The sequence below is a fragment of the Cuculus canorus genome, chromosome 11 (genome assembly GCF_017976375.1).
Source record: "Cuculus canorus isolate bCucCan1 chromosome 11, bCucCan1.pri, whole genome shotgun sequence".
NCBI classification, from domain to species: domain Eukaryota; kingdom Metazoa; phylum Chordata; class Aves; order Cuculiformes; family Cuculidae; genus Cuculus; species Cuculus canorus.
This window is the reverse complement of record NC_071411.1, coordinates 20,247,794-20,264,055: the sequence shown is the minus strand read 5'-3', so window position 1 is coordinate 20,264,055 and position 16,262 is coordinate 20,247,794. Positions and strand designations below refer to the sequence as shown.

Here is a 16,262-nt window from a genome sequence, read left to right as displayed (position 1 = left end):
AGACACACTAACAGCCAGGACAGCACATGCTATTTCCTTTATTTGTCCTTCCGTGCCTCCCTTAGCTTCATTACAAATCATTTAAGTGTGAAAAGTCTGATTAGATTTGACATAAACACACCAGATAACCATTTTTTTTATGGTTTAATTCCTGTTTTAGCTAGTATTTTCCAAGGTGGAGCAATTTGAAAAAATATGCCTTCAAGATTCAGAAAACGGGAAATGATCTTACGGAACTTTTCATTTCTGGGTCACTCTTCCTGGCTCAGTTTAGATTGGCTGTGGTTGCGCTACCTTGTACACCGTGTTTAACAAGGTGCTGACTTAATCCAGTTTGCGGTGGGTTAAAAACAACATCCTTTTTAAAAAAAAAACCAAAAAACAACAAAACACTTTAAAAATTACTTCTTAAATTAACAATAACACAAAGAATTGAGAAGCCTTGGGATATTTTTCCTATATAAATAATTTTCATGCCATGCTTTCCCTCTCCCCATCTTTAGTTTCCTATAGTCAAGACAATGTCCTTCTTGCAAAGGCAGATGGAACTTTCTTCTCTACATGTCATTTCTGAGACTGCCAGTCAGTTCTTCGACATAAAAATATTAAAATTTTCACCTTACATTGTGCTTTCTGTCTCCAATTTGACATATTTTTATTAGTTAGTGCCTCACCTTCCTGAAAAATATTATAACTCACTCTATATTTCTTCTTCAAAGCTTCTTCTGTTTAATCACCTACAGTAGATTCTCACCTGTACGTTTATAAGTTTCAACGAAACATGGTATGTTTTGCTCCTTTTTTTTTTTTATTTATAGCAACACAGCTGAAAGGGTTTTAACAGTCAAAATATTTATCAACTTTTACAACAGAAATGAGATCTAACATAGTGGCCACACTGTCAAATATTTTATCCCTTATATCTTCAAGTCTTAAAATACATGTTCGTGTGTTTATATTTTATGATTTTGTTCTATTTAATTAAAATAATGCTTAAAATCCATGGATTTGTTGACACTATTTGGGGAAAATTGGTCATTCCAATTTGGTCCTAATATTCCTTTGTAACCCTCCCACTTGTATCAATGACAGTGAGCACACAGGACAGATTGCATTGGCTCTCCTGAAGGAGGAGAATCAAAGCTCTACACAAGTATTACCATCTACTCTCACACCTTGTGTACACATTTCATAACTTTGTTTGCACAGTATACTTTCGCTTGAGCCAAAAGGAATTTTCAGAGCAAACAAGTTGTAATATATTCTTTGAAGGCAAGTTACAATGCTAGTTATCTGTAGTTCTTGGGACAGACAACAGGACAGTCAAAATGTCAACATATTTTCCATATTTTTCAGAATAATGACTGTGTCACATACAAGGATTTTGCCAATATCTGAGTAGGTGTCTGTCCTGAGAAGGACAGATAGAGATTTTACCATCATGAAAAGAAACTCTAATAACAACTTAGAAACATAGAATCATTAGGATGCAAAAGACTTTTGAGATCATCAACTCCAACCGTACCCATCTATTATTCAGTCATGTCCCCAGGCACATCTACCCGCCTTTTAAACACCTCCAGTGAGCTCCACCACCTCCCTTGGCAGCTGTTCCAGTGCCCGAGAACCCTTTTGGTGAAGAAGTTTTTCCTAATGTCCAGTCTGACCCTCCCCTGGTGCAGCTTGAGGCCAACTCCCCTTGTCCTGTCCTCTGTCACTTGGGAGAAGAGACCAACACCCTCCTCTCTACAACCTCCTTTTAGGCAGCTGTAGAGAGCAATAAGGTCTCCCCTCAGCCTCCTCTTCTCCAGGCTAAACATCCCCAGTTCCCTCAGCTGCTCCTCATAAGACTTGTTCTCCAACCCCTTCCTCAGTTTCATCCCTCTTCTCTTGGACACGCCCCAGGACCACAGCTGAGTATAGGGGCAGAAGCGCTTCTCTGGTCCTGCTGGCCATGCCGTTTCTGATACAAGCCAAGATGCCACTGGCCTTCTTGGCCACCTGGGCACACTGCTGGCTCATGTCCAGCTGCTGTTGACCAACACCCCAGGGCTTTCTCTGCCTGACAGCTTTCAAGCCATTCTTCCCCAAGCCTGGAGCGCTGCTTGGGGTATTTATGTCCCAAGTGCAGGACTCGGCACTTGGCCTTGTGAAACCTCATCCCGTTGGCCTCAGCCCATGGATCCAGCCTGTTCGGATCCCTCTGTAGAGCCTCCCTGCCCTCCAACAGATCAACACTTCCTTCCAGTTCAGCGTTGTCTGCAAACCTGATAAAGGTCCATTCGATCCCCTCATCCAGGTCATTGATAAAGATATTGAACAGGACCGGACCCAGCACTGAGCCCTGGGGACACCACTTGTGACTCAATCCTTTGCCAGATGTTAGAAAACAAATTTAGAAGTATTTTTAAAGGTTTTGGGCTTTACATTACATGTCCCTTTATTTATTTATATGACAGTCAAATGGACTGACAACATACACTAATATAACTTGCATAGATTTTTCTTGTTATAAAATGCTAACCATAAACCTCCCATTTCTTTGTGTGCCACAAGTTTTCAAACTTAAGGCTCCTCAAATTATAAATTATTGATTTTGTACAGCTAAAAATCTAAGAATGGAACTTTAAGCACAGCTCATCTTGGTCCATAGGCAGGAAGAAACTTAAAAGGAAATTATAACAAATGTGAGAGGCATTTAACCTAATTCAGTTTCAGCTATACTAATAAACTAACGTGTACCAGGACTCTCCTGTGGCTATATTTCTTCCACTCACATTATCAAACTCTCTTAGTCATCAAAACTGGGTAGCAATAGCTAAACAGCCTGTTGCAAATGGCCCATGCCCATGCTAACTCCCAAAGTATTTCTGGGAGGCTGTTAGTCAGCTGAGCTAAAATGAGACCAGGGACAATTAAAAGAATTTAACCATTTATCAACCCAGTTCCCACACCTGTGCCCAAGTTACAGCACTTTTTAATTTACTAATATGGATCCAGCCTGTGAGTTCAGTTGGACTTCTGAGACCAGGGAATAGAATTGCTTTGTGTTTCTGTTTTCACCAAGTTATTTAATTTTGTATCAGTGTTTTTTCCTAAACATGGTCCCACTTTCTGCCCACAAGCTGGTAATACGTGCAGTGGGTACTCTTAGCTTTCCAGAATGGGAAGCATGCGACTCTGAAGACATTCAGCATTAGCGTAAATGTGAATAAGACTCCAGAACTCTCCAGTCTCCTCCAGGTGAGAGGAGGCCACAGGTGGTGTCCTCAGGGCTCAGTGCTGGGTCCAGTCCTGTTCAGTATCTGTATCAGTGACCTGGATGAAGGCACTGAAAGGACCCTTAGTAAGTTCACAGATGACACTGAGCTGGGAAGAAGTATAATTGCCCTCTAAGAGAGGCATTTACCTGCCTACCTGTGTCACATGAGAACAGAACATGAACACGAACTACAGTATAAAAATGACAATAGTACAGTAAACTGGATACTGATTACTAGTTACCTCATCTCCTGCTCTGAGAATGGTACAACACGGACCTCAAAAATCTCTCTTTCTAGGAGCCAAAAGAATCTGTGTGCCCTGTGGTTGTAGAAAACAACCTGACTGTTCTTCAGATGAATTATAGAGCATCAAAGGGCATAAGGGAACCTGTTATGAATAAAGGCTCATAGAAGATGAAGCAAGTGAAATCCTATAGGCTCTGTTGGTATCTCTTCCCCATGAGCATTCATCTCTGCAGTAGATTTTTTATTTCTTTCTTCTCCAATGTAATTTCAGAAATTCTTATTCAGAAGATGCTTTCTTTAAGGAGATATACAACAGTTTATATGACATACTGGAATCATAAACCTGTGTTATTCAGTATTTAGCTTACATTGTCTTAATTTCCATATTCATAGCTAAATGAGCACTCTATCTCTCTTACCATTTGGAACTCCAGAGAGTTCCTTTCTCCCACAGAGTAACTGCCAGGTATAATTACTACATTCATTAGCCCTTCCTGGAGTAATTGTCAGGAAAGCAGCAACCATACCTGCATCAATTTCTTCTTCCTCTTCATTTTTTTTCTGCTTTCCTTCAAGGACAATTAGAGTTTCTCTCTGCTTTGTCTCTCCCCTTAAATTGGGTGTCTCAGCTTATTCAAAGCAAACCTTTTCCTCCCTTTATTTTCCCCTTCAAAATACAGATTTGGGGAGGAAAGGGAGAGGTGGTCCTGCTGTTTCTCACTGTTTTCATGTCTGCTAATTCACTGTAGGTTTATTTTGTTCTGTTTTATAATGTCAGAATGAATGGATTTAAATTAAAATGAGATTCACAGTGCAGTTATTTCGTCACTGACGACAAGTTACCCTCCCGTCTAAGGGTCAAGCTTCAGTTGAAATGTAAAATTGCCACATGCTGGATAACATTGTGCTGTGCCTTCCTGTTAGCGGACAGGGGAGGAGACAGGAATCTGTTGCACAGACTGCGTCAGAGAATGCAGTTTCACTACAGTATATTGACTTTAGCGTAGGTACAAGTTATTGTTATTCTAAACTTACCTCAGGCTTCAGCAATATTCAATCCCTGTTCTCCTGTCCTCAGTGACAGGAAAGCTGTCACTTGTTGTTAGCATATCAGACAGCTTCTGTTCTCAGAGGAGTAATAAATAATGCTAGATTTAAAAAACAGAACAAACTTGGGCAGAGAAAGAACAATGAGTAGGAATGTCAAAATACAGTGCGAGAACCACGTTACGGCATCGTCAGCATATCTTAAACCAAAAAAAGCTGAAAATCTCATAAGAGACCAGAGAGAAGAATTCAAAATCAAGAAGGTTCCAACAATAAACTTTAAACTTTAAGAAAAATTCAAACATCTGTATTTTTAAAGGATTTCCCTGCTTTTTAATATTTTCTTTGGTAAACACAAAACGGGCTAAATAAAGAAAAACAAGTCTTAGCCGATCTTCCCACTGCCTTACTTCAGAAGTTCCTTTAATTAATTTCCTTTCCTGGTAGTCATTATGGATTTCAGCTTTTTCACTCTTTCCCAACTCTCCTCTCTGCTGGGCCTCCAAAGTCCCACATGGACCTTAGATCCCTGTCTTAATTCACCACAGCAACCGATGTAATCGTGCTGAGCCCTGGTAGCCTCTATTAAGATTAAAGATATTCCAGCTATTTCACAATATTTTAAAGCCACAGCCTATCTCAGCGTTGTACATTTACTCCACGTATTCTGCACAAATTTTCTTTTAAGGGTATTTTTCATTTGTAAAGCAGCAAAACACTGTTGATAGTATTTTTATCTTTCAAAAACAGAATTGATAGAATATACAGAAAGCAGTTTTCTTGGGTTTCATTCGATCTCTCACCTACTCAGATTTGGCACCCTGGTGACCCAAAAAAGAATGGAAAGAAACGCACATGACTTCCACATCCTGCTTATTACATCACGAAGGATGAAACAGCATATTATGTACAGCTCAGAGGGACGCTGTGCTGTGTGCAACTCTTTTCTTGCATAAAAAAATGCCTTTCTTAACAAAGCCATGACTCATTAAAAATTGACAGATACCATATTCCAATACACAGAGCAATGAAATAGAACGATGGACTGAGACAGACTCATCTCAATGGCATCAGTTACTGAGACGTTTGCAGGCTTGAGACGTTTGCAGGCTAAGTGTTTTTTATGTGAATTAAAACATGAAAGTAAGTTTGGGGGGAGAATATATTTTCAATGTTCTATTTTTAGACTAAGGCTTTCATTGTCAAAAGTTTTCAAGAAGGCATGTCTACAAGAAAATATCTTTGCTGGAGGAAAAATAGGTTCTGGATATTGAAGGCTTTTCCAGCACTTCAAGCACCGTCAGCTGCCTACGCCAACTGTGCTGTAATAACTATTTCTTAATAAATTAGTAATCCTGGTCTAAGAAAATAATTCCTCAAATCTCATCACCTGTGTCAGAAAGTAACTTGCATAACATGATGTCTTATCCTATCCAGCCCGAGTAAAACCTAAACCGGTGTGACGATCTCAAGTGTATGTTTTATACAAGGTATTGGGGGTATTGGATTACTGTAAAACCCCCCAAACTAAACAAGATGTGAACATAATAAATATCCACCACACCCAATTTAACTGGATAAAGTTAGCCGGCCTGATTGCATGAGGCAGACCCAAAGAACAAGTCTTTGGGCAGTGCCCAAAGGAAACTGTGCAAGGAACCCTCTGGGGTCTCCTATCATGCCATAATGTTCTTCTCTGCATCACAGAAACAATTAACCAGTTCAAGACAATTGGCAACCTCTCATCATAGCTTGATACTCCGATACTCCAAGAAACTTGCAAAACAGAACCCAAATCTACTGGCAAGCGAATCATGGAAAGCAAGCATGGAATTTGCTTGCAATAGCATTTAAGTGCAACTACCCAAATATGAAAAAAAGCAATCTAGGAACTACTAATTAAGCTTCGGTAGGATTCTTGGAAATTATTTTGCATTGCTTTGTAATGAAAAATACTTTAAGGCCATTGTTAAAAAGCTGAACCTTTCAAAGTAATTCTCCAGTCTGTGCTTATTTCCTATTTTAAATTCAGGAACTGTCATAATAAACTTTTGTAATACTAATTTGGACACTTACTCTGTAGTTAATTGTATCAACTGATATTTAGCTGTGATCTTTACCAAATAACCTACTCCAGGCCAATTTAGTCATTCTAGCAACAGCTTTACTGTACATGTGAAAAAAAAATCCTGGAAAATAAACCTTTTAAATGGTGCTTATTTCATTCAGAGAACTGATTTACTGTGAAATCCTTTTGTTCTATAAAAAAAGCTTAAAGTTTCATCTTGTTTATCATCTCAAACCACCTACAGCAACAGCTGGAAATTCTGAAAGTGAAAGCATAATTGCAGAACTTTTTTCACAGTCTTTAATCACTTTCTAGGCAAAACTCAAGAAATCTGCACCTTTATACGAGTGCCTTGCGATATGCAGTCATTTGTCAAACTTGTTATGTTGGCAATTACTATGGGATATTTAAAATACAATAAAGTCTCGTTATGTTGGCAATTACTATGGGATATTTAAAACAAATACAATTTTAGCCTGCTTTTCTTAATATTTCTAATGACTGTAAAAATCAAATATTCTAACACGCCTTGATGTACAAATAAGGCATCTCAGATATGCAGTTTAAGTGCAAGTGATGGCATCCAGGAGAGAGACAGAGAAGAAACACAGCAAAAACCTCACAGAACTGCAGTGAACTGGCAAAGTAAATCCATCCCCTGTCAGTGGTTAACTTCAGCAGAATTGGAGGAATAGCTACATCACTTGGCGAGTGCGAGAACTTTGTTTCAGACATACTACAAGCCAGAAGGCACACAGCAGATAAAATAAATTTTTATCATGAATGAGAACCTCAGCCTACGGCCTCTTCAAAATTTCTTATGACTCAATTAAATATGGTCCTGAATAAGTTTAGAGAATACAGATAAAATTCCATGTAAATAAAGCAACCTCTTGCCCTCACGTACTTCTGTACTTGCTTATCTATAGATTTCTCTGAGTGTAACTGAAAATAGACTTTGGCTTTACATTTTTTTACATTCTTAGTACGATTGGAAATCAATTTAGCAACATGCCACATTATAACGTGCTTCTACTAAGCTTAAAACCTGAGATTAAGCATGAAATTTTGTAGCTGAAATACCACTGAACAGTAACTCCAAGTAAAACCTACTCAAGATGAAAGGATAGACTCTTCAGTTTTATTTACTGTAGACATAAAAAGTCAGTACCTAAAACTATCATAAGGAAATAGGTACATTATGAAAGGCAGTAAACAGAAGTGGCTGCATTTTTCCACAAGCCCCCATATTAGATAGCACCACAAAGCACCAGGTCTAGGTAGTAAAACCTGTTTTTCTGACCACCCCTACTAGAAGATCATGGTGTGAGTGTTAAAGCCTGTAATTAACATTTTTCTTTCCATAGTTCCTTTTTTTTTTTGGTGTAACAGAGTGACTCTTTTGGTAGCCTGATATACGTTTTAAGACACCATGGTTGAGAGCTTGTTTCACAGCAATAATAAAATATTCCTCCTGCATATATATATTGAAAATGTACATAATTCCATCTGTATCTCCATTGAAACCTAAGTCCAAAGCCTCTCAAACTTCAAATCTGCTGCTACGCAGCCATGAACCCTTACAGCTGTTGCACAACATCTCTGTTCAATAAATCTAAACAGACACACAAGTACTATGGACTTATAATGCAATATTATAACATAAAATTCTGTTTTATGCAATGCAGCGTAATCATATATTGTGCAAAAAGTTTAAGACAAGATCATAATTCTGGGCAGGGCTACTTCGTGCAAATACAAAATTCTCTGAGAGGTAATTTGTTTAAACTCAGTGGAAAAACACAAGATGCAATAAGAGAACTACCATCACCCTCACTTATTCTACAGCCCTGTTCCAGGACAGCTTAAAAGCATTTGCATGAAAATAACATATTTAGAATTTTATACGTACAGACAGGTAAGTTAGAGGAATAGTAGCTGGAGATCTCCTATAAAAAAGTATAGGATTCTGGCAAAAGGGAATCTAAAATATGTCACAACCAGATCTGTGATAAAGACTAAAGACACGAGTGGCTATGGAGCTCAAGAAATTCCAATACCCCGTCAAACCGCACTAAGTATAATATTTTCCTCCCATAATAGCTGTTCTAAGACCAGAACTAAAAAGTTTGTTTCGAACTCTAGAATAAACAAATACCAACTGCAATCTCTGTATCAAAACGTTAGGATTTCATTTAGAGTTAAAATACATTGTGAAATCAATCTCACAAATTCCAGAACAAAAGGCAGATAAATACACTACTCCTGTTATACTCACATTTCTTAAATAAGCAAAATCCCTACGTATTTTGCTTTATATATAGTATGTATTTGTGGTTATTTCATTTCAGGCAGGCAGTCTCACTGAACAAACAGCAATTCCTTTAGAGTCGGACCCTATATTTTCAGTACACTAAACCCACAGACTGACTCCAATAAGTAAACGCAAGAAAGCAAGCTGTATACGGGTCAAAATTTCTAACGCTGCATCTAGGTGTGAAACCTGACCCCAGTGAAACAGCACAAGTGCCACCGACCTTTGGGAACTTGAGATTCTTTTCCTAGACTTATGCATCTTCCAATAAACCAACCTCTTCTTTTTTTTTCTTTTTTTTTTTTTTTTATGCCAAGGAACATTCTGTACACTTCTCTGTTGGGATATTATCCAATATTTATTATACAGCATTATCAGATGCTATATATAGCCTTTCAGCATGACTGAGGTAAGGTGGAGGCCACTTTATAACACAGGGTTAATATATTACCTACACACATTCCCTGCAAGTACATCCATAACCATACACACATGCTCATCACAGCATTCATCAAGCACGCTTGTGCCTGAACATACACACGCGAAGCTACACTCGCTTCGTGTTTTTTAAATTGCTAATTATCAACCAGCAGAGTAGACTTTGGGATTCATAGACTGGAATTCATAGACTTTGTCCTGAATGTGCAGGCTGCATGGCATGAAGGTGATCTGCTTAGTCATGAGAGAAGGGGGTGGCTTATGCCAAGTCCACAAAGCATCATCTCTTACTGGATTCCCGACATTCCCAGCCCTGCTTTTGAGCTTGTTGCTTACCTTCCCCTTTCTAAGCAGAATGGGTTTTTTTCTGCTTGCAGTGAAATGTAGTGAAACTGCAAAGTAAAACCAGTTGCATTTCAGTAACTGGCTGCTGGTTGGAAGTTGACAGAGAGCTTTTGCTGCAAATTTGGGGAATTGTTACCATACATATACCTAACTGGTTTTGTATTTATCGTGATTCAGATTAGAATCTGTTACTGTCGTAAGAATCTATCACCATTGAGAGAATAAATTTCTTTCAATAGTAGTTGAAAGAATGGCAATTCTTTAATTTTATATTATTTTTTACATCAATCACACTACTACATTGTGTCTCCATTGTGAATTTCTACGTATTTGCATTCTCCTGTCATACAGAATTAAGAATAGGGACAATTTAATTTGAGTGAGTAACAAGATGACCCAAATCCTGACAAGGCTGCTAGATACTCCTGCAACACAGGTAATTACAAATATCAATATAGTCCATGTATCATTTAATTGGAAAATGATGCAATTGTTTAGCTCAATTCCATAGAGTGGTTTAGGTGAAGGCAAACAGGTCAAATAATGATGGAAGGTGTGGGAGGAGTGGGGAAAGCATGTGAGCCTCATCGAATTGATCTAAGTCCTGCAAAAGCTTTCAGATGTGAAGACTGCAGACTAAGCCTTGGCGGGGGCGAGGAGGTGGTGGTTCTAAATTAAAAGAAGAAAAGCCTACAAAAGATTTACTCATCTGTTTGTCTTGTGGCGTGAAGAAGAGCTGATATCTTGGGAGGAAGAGGTAAAAAGAGAAACCTGTGTTGCAGTAGAAGACCTGATGCTACAGTAGAAACTTAGTCTTTCCTATGTTTTGCTACACATCTCCTTTGCATGTCCTTGTACTGGAAGTATCCCAAGTGCCACTCACCACAGATGCTGGTACTGCTAGGGTGACAATTTGTTTGGCACCTGCTTTTTCTACCTAGTATACTGTCACCAGAACCTGAAAGAAAGCACCACTGCGAAAAGACAAACTATTCTCCATCAAAAAAAGGCATGACTGAAAAAAAGACAGACTACCTTCCATTTAAAAAAGAAGCAAGGGCGGGGGGCAGGGCGACAAAAGAAATATAAGAGCTTTATCATTTAATGCATGAATCAATTTACATTTCATATTCCTGGGATTCTAAATAGCTGAAGATAAATCTTACAGCTCTTTCATTTTTCACTCTGCCTTGGAAAGGGCTCCACAGGGCTAAAAAAAGGGAACGAGGGGGAATTTTTTCCCCCCCAAGTACTCTGTAGCAGTTAAATGAGATCTCTAAAAACCAACCTGTTTAATAGGAAAGCCCGACTTCTGTTTGTGGTCGGGGTAAGTAGGACTTGAGTGTAACAGGGTTCTCTTGCTTTGGATTATTTCTAACCTTGTCTTTTGCTAGTTCACAAGAAGTTAACTGACTCACAGAAAATGTTGTATAAAGTACCTGAAAAATAGATCCCTGCTGTTAAAAAACAGACACTATTACGGAAATACACTATAGAAAATTAGCACTCATTATCTAATATCATGCTAAATTCCATTAGTCTATCAGGGATTAAAAAATTAAACTAGTAACAGTAACAGAAAGTATTGTATCTATGACTTCAAAAGAACCTAGCATGGAGAATTTATAATTGTATTTTAACTTCTGTTGAGTAACTGCACTGGAAACTGTTTTACTGCATGCCAGAGAATACAGGGATAATCCTCCTGACAAAAGCTAGTAAAAGAAACTCACATTCTGAATATCAAGTACACACAACTAGTGAGTCACAATTAAGCTACAAAAAAAAAAAAAAGCTAGTAAATATATTGAATACCTTTCTGAGCACATTATATGTTAAAAAAAGACCTAAAGAGGGCCTCAGCAATCAAGCTGAAAAAAATCATTCATGTATACTTTTCATTATTTAGTCCAGTTTTGTACCAAACAGGTTTCGGTCCAGTGGTAAACTTTTGCTGGTTTCTACAACATAATTTTCCATAAAATTCATTTTATTAGCCACTGATATAAGTAGATTATACTGCTAATAATTGAAGCTGGGTCTAAATTTCTCATATTGACTTAGAAACTGACGTAGAGTTATTTAAAAAACTTCACAGAGGAGCTGGATTTAGAAGCAGCGTTGATAGTGGGTGGTTTTATCATAAGGAAGGTTAAAAGGCATAGCTTCAAAATGCTTCAGTTAATTTTAATAGTCTATTGGCATCCTTTTCCATTATAATTTATTATATGAAATATAAATTTGCATCAGGAGAAAAAAAGAATTATTTGCATATTCTATATCGTAATTGAAGTTTCATTGAAAGATGATGTTTAATAAATTGTATTATCTGCGAATTTGACGTTGAGGCACTTTTAAGAAACACATCCTACCTTAAGGCTGTGCACATCATCTCTGTACTGCTGACAGATAACGAGATATTTCACAAACTGACGCCTAAATCTCTAAGCAATTTTTGCATCACCTTTTTTTTGTGACAGCCAAAGAGAATAAGTGACGTCAAACACACGACTTCATGCAACAACTTCTCGACTTCATGCAAGAAATTCTGTTAACAAGGAGCGCAACATATGAAATTTCTTTTCAAAGGAAACTATCACATGTCCCAGTTATTTAGGGTGTGCTGGGAATTTTTAGTTAACTAGTAACAAATCACAGTAACCTTTTAAAAGTCAAATTACTGATTAAATGATGGAATAATTGGTACCAGAAAAGCTATATATATATTTTATTTTTTTTTTTTTTTGCTTTGAACACTCATTTTTAGATAGAACATTACAATGTTCCACAGCAAAACCTTGTCCAGGGATGGGGTGGCAAGTCACAAATGCAAGGCTTGCCCCTGTTAGGCACGGTGTGATGACAGTTGGACTTGATCTGAAAGGTCTTTTCCAATGGCAGTGATTCTATTGGAACTATGACCTTTAAGGTCCCTTCCAACCCTAACTATTGTATGATTCTTACTATTCTATGATTCTAACTACTATTCTATGACCCTATCCCTAGTTATTTTAAGGATAATTATAACTGATACTTCTCATCTAAAGGAACCTAGACCCCAGAGTACGTGAAAAAAACGACTCCCACAGCTTTTCAACAGCATAAATACCAGCCTGACGTCACGGATCTAAGCAATACATCATTGTGAAGCCAGCGTTGTGCTGTCAGTGCCACTAAGTTACGACACCCCAGGCACTTGCCCTCTGCATCTGGAGAACACCCTGGGGAGAAGCGACACCAGGAAGGTTACGACACGCTCCCACCAACCTGGGGCAGAGCGGATTTCAACACTGCAACTCTGGGCGCAGAAAGGCTTCCCCGACTTCCCGCGATTGAGAAATTTAAAAGCAAAAAGAAAAGGAAAGTACGTTCATTCATGAAGTGACTCAGCCAGGTGAGCCGCTCCCTGCTTGGGACGGACCCCAGAGTGCTGTGTTCAGTTCTGGGCCCTCACCACAAGAAGGATGTTGAGGCTCTGGAGCGTGTCCAGAGAAGAGCAACGAAGCTGGTGAGGGGCTGGAGAACAAGGGTTACGAGGAGCAGCTGAGAGAGCTGGGGTTGTTTAGCCTGGAGAAGAGGAGGCTGAGGGGAGACCTTATTGCTCTCTACAACTACCTGAAAGGAGGTTGTGGAGAGGAGGGAGCTGGGCTCTTCTCCCCAGTGACAGGGGTCAGGACAAGGGGGAATGGCCTCAAGCTGTGCCAGGGGAGGGTCAGACTGGATATCAGGAAAAGATTTTTAACAGAAAGAGTCATCGGACCCTGTCAGAGGCTGCACGGGGGGGGGGGGGGGGGGGGGGGGAGTCCTCATCCCTGGAGGTATTTAAAAAACGGGCAGAGGAGGTGCTCAGGGACATGGCTCAGAGGCAGAGAGGAATGGTTGGACTCGATGATCCAAGAGGTCTTTTCCAACCTGGTGATTCCATGATTCTATGCGGGACACGCAGAGCCCGCTCCGGGCACAGCCGGACCGGGCAACGCGGGGCTCGTCCCGCCCCGGGCAGGAGGTTTCGCACCTGCAGCCGCGGGGTTCCCCCCCCGCCGCCTCACCCCCGGAGCGCCGCTCCCCCCCGCCCGGGGCTCAGCCCTCGCCCCGCACCGCGTCCCGCAGCCCCCTCCGCACTGACCTGGCGCTGTCAAGCCTCGAGCGGGAGAAGCTGTTCCCTTCGAGCGGGATAAACTCCCCCACGAGACCCGCCCCCCGCGCAGCACCGCCCCCCGCACCGCCCCCCGCACCGCCCACGGGGCCAGACCGGCGGGAGGGGGAGAGGGGCTGAGGGGGGAGTGGGGCTGGGGGTGCTGCGGGATGGGGGCTGAGATGGGGGCGCTGGGGGAGCTGCGGGGCTGATGTGAGGTTGGGAGCTCTGCGGGTCGGGGGCAGCGGGGCGGGGTCTGAGAGTGGAGGAGCTGCGGGGCTGGGGAGCTGCGGGGCGGGGACCGGCGCTGGTGGGAGCTCTGCGGGGCGGGGGGAGCGGGGCTGGGGGAGTTGCGGGATGGGTGTGAGATTGGGAGCTCTGCGGGGCGGGGGGAGCGGGGCTGGATCTGAGAGTGGGGGAGCTGCGGGGCGGAGGGGAATGGGGCTGGGGCTGAGGGTAGGGGTGTTGCGGGACGGGGGGAGCCGCGGGATGGGTGTGAGATTGGGAGCTCTGCGGGGCCTGGGAGGAACGGCACCGGGGCTGAGAGTGAGGGAGCTGCGGGATGGGGGCTGAGATGGGGGGCGCTGCGGGACTGGGGGAGCTGCGGGACCGGGTGTGACACTGGGGGCGCCGCGGGACGGGGGGAGCGGGGCTGGGGGAGCTGCGGGGCTGGGTGGGAGACTGGGAGCTCTGCGGGGCGGGGGGCAATGGGGCTGTGTCTGAGAGTCGGGGAGCTCTGCGGGCGGGGGGAGCGGGGCTGGGTGGGAGACTGGGAGCTCTGCGGGGCGGGGGGCAATGGGGCTGTGTCTGAGAGTCGGGGAGCTCTGCGGGCGGGGGGAGCGGGGCTGGGGCCAACGGGGTTGGGTCTGAGAGTGGGGATGCTGCGGGATGGGGGGAGCGGGGCTGGGGCTGACGGTGGCGCTGCTGTGTGAGATTGGGAGCTCTGCGTGACCGGGGCTGACAGCGCGGGAGCTGCGGGGCCGGGTGTGAGATTGGGAGCTCTGCGGGGCGGGGAGCGGGGCTGGGTGTGAGCCTGGGGTCGCTGCGGGGCGGGGAGCGGGGCTGGGGGACCTTATCCCACCGTTAGGGAGCGGTTCGGGGGCGGCTCGGGCCGAGCAGGGGCAGAGGTGCCGGTTCCTGCCCTCCCAACCCGAGCGCGGGGCTGCGGTTCGCCCTTCCCTCACGGCGGAGCCCGCGTTTCCCGGCTCTGGCCGCGTCCTCGGCCGCCTCCCCCCGCCCGTGCCCCGCTGGGACGGCAGGAGAGGCTCTTCTCAACAGTCTCAGCATCGACGGAGGCAAAAGAACTTTTAATCTCTCCGTTTTTCAGCCCCAGATTCCCTGTGCCCCCTCCCAGGAAAGCGGGGGGGGACGGCCCGGGCTGTGCTCGGTGAGACCGAGAGAGAGCGAGTCCGAACAAGCGCGTCACCTCCTTCTCCTTCGCCCTCTGAGGCTGCTGAGAAGAGCTCAGGTGTGAAAACGAAGCCCCAAGAACCACAGAGAGGCGTCCATGTGCCCCGGGACACAACGGTTTATCTCGAAAACCTCTTCATCTCCCGGACATCATGAGGAGATGGAGAGGATCCTGAATTTGCCTCATGGTGGTTCTTAGTCATCGAGCACTTTGAAAGACAGTTTGCTTTATTATTTGTGGACCGAAGGCAATTTATAGATTAGAGCCAAATACGTCAAAATATCTGGTTTACTCGCAGATACTAACATCGCCTGCGGGCTTTTGTTGGTGAGAACGATCTTTCTGTCTGCAGAGGCTTGAAGCCTTGGGTTAATTTTGATGGGAATTATCTATTTGTATAGGCTTGAAGGAAGTGTTACGTCTGCCTTCACATACCAAGGAATTTTTTTTAAGCTCATGCTTTTCCCTCTATCTGAATTTTTTAGCCCTGTGTGGGAATCTTTTGTTTGTAAGTTGTTTTTTTCTTCTGGTTTTGGTTTGTTTGGGTTTTCTTTTCTTTTTTTTTTTCAGTATTCAGTATACTCTAACTCAGAATTAGATACTGAAAACAAGTAAAACAAAACCTCAGAATTAGCTCAAGATGCCATGGATGGATGAACAGACAAATGTGGGTAAAATAATCTGACAACAGCGGCTAAAATACCTGAACTATTAATATTTCTAACCATTTTGCAGCAGTATCTCAGATAAAGTTGCAATAGAAAGGGGAAAGAAGATGTTTTAGCTGGACACCTCCCCGGGGTTCAGATTTACCTCTGCTGAGAACAGAAGCGATGCAGTTCTCGGCACAAACTGCTGGAGAGTATACTCATTTGGTTCAAGTGTCTGAAAAACAGAGGAGCGCTCTCAAAAGTCTGGGCTTTAACATGCACTTTTTACAAAACTCCATATAACTGGGAGCGTTCCAGAGGTTGGCAGGTATTCATGAACATCCG

The 16,262-nt window shown here is 42.6% G+C and overlaps 1 protein-coding gene across 1 annotated transcript in view; it reads right to left on the bottom strand.

Annotated features, from left to right (window-relative positions):
- The window catches only part of PPARG (peroxisome proliferator activated receptor gamma), a 61,349-nt gene extending 47,413 nt beyond the window's left edge, over positions 1 to 13,936 (bottom strand). The window contains exon 1 of the mRNA XM_054076893.1: positions 13,848 to 13,936. The gene's annotated coding sequence lies outside the window, so the exon portion shown is untranslated. The remainder of the gene's footprint in view (positions 1 to 13,847) is intronic.
- Between the last annotated feature and the right edge of the window lie 2,326 nt (positions 13,937 to 16,262).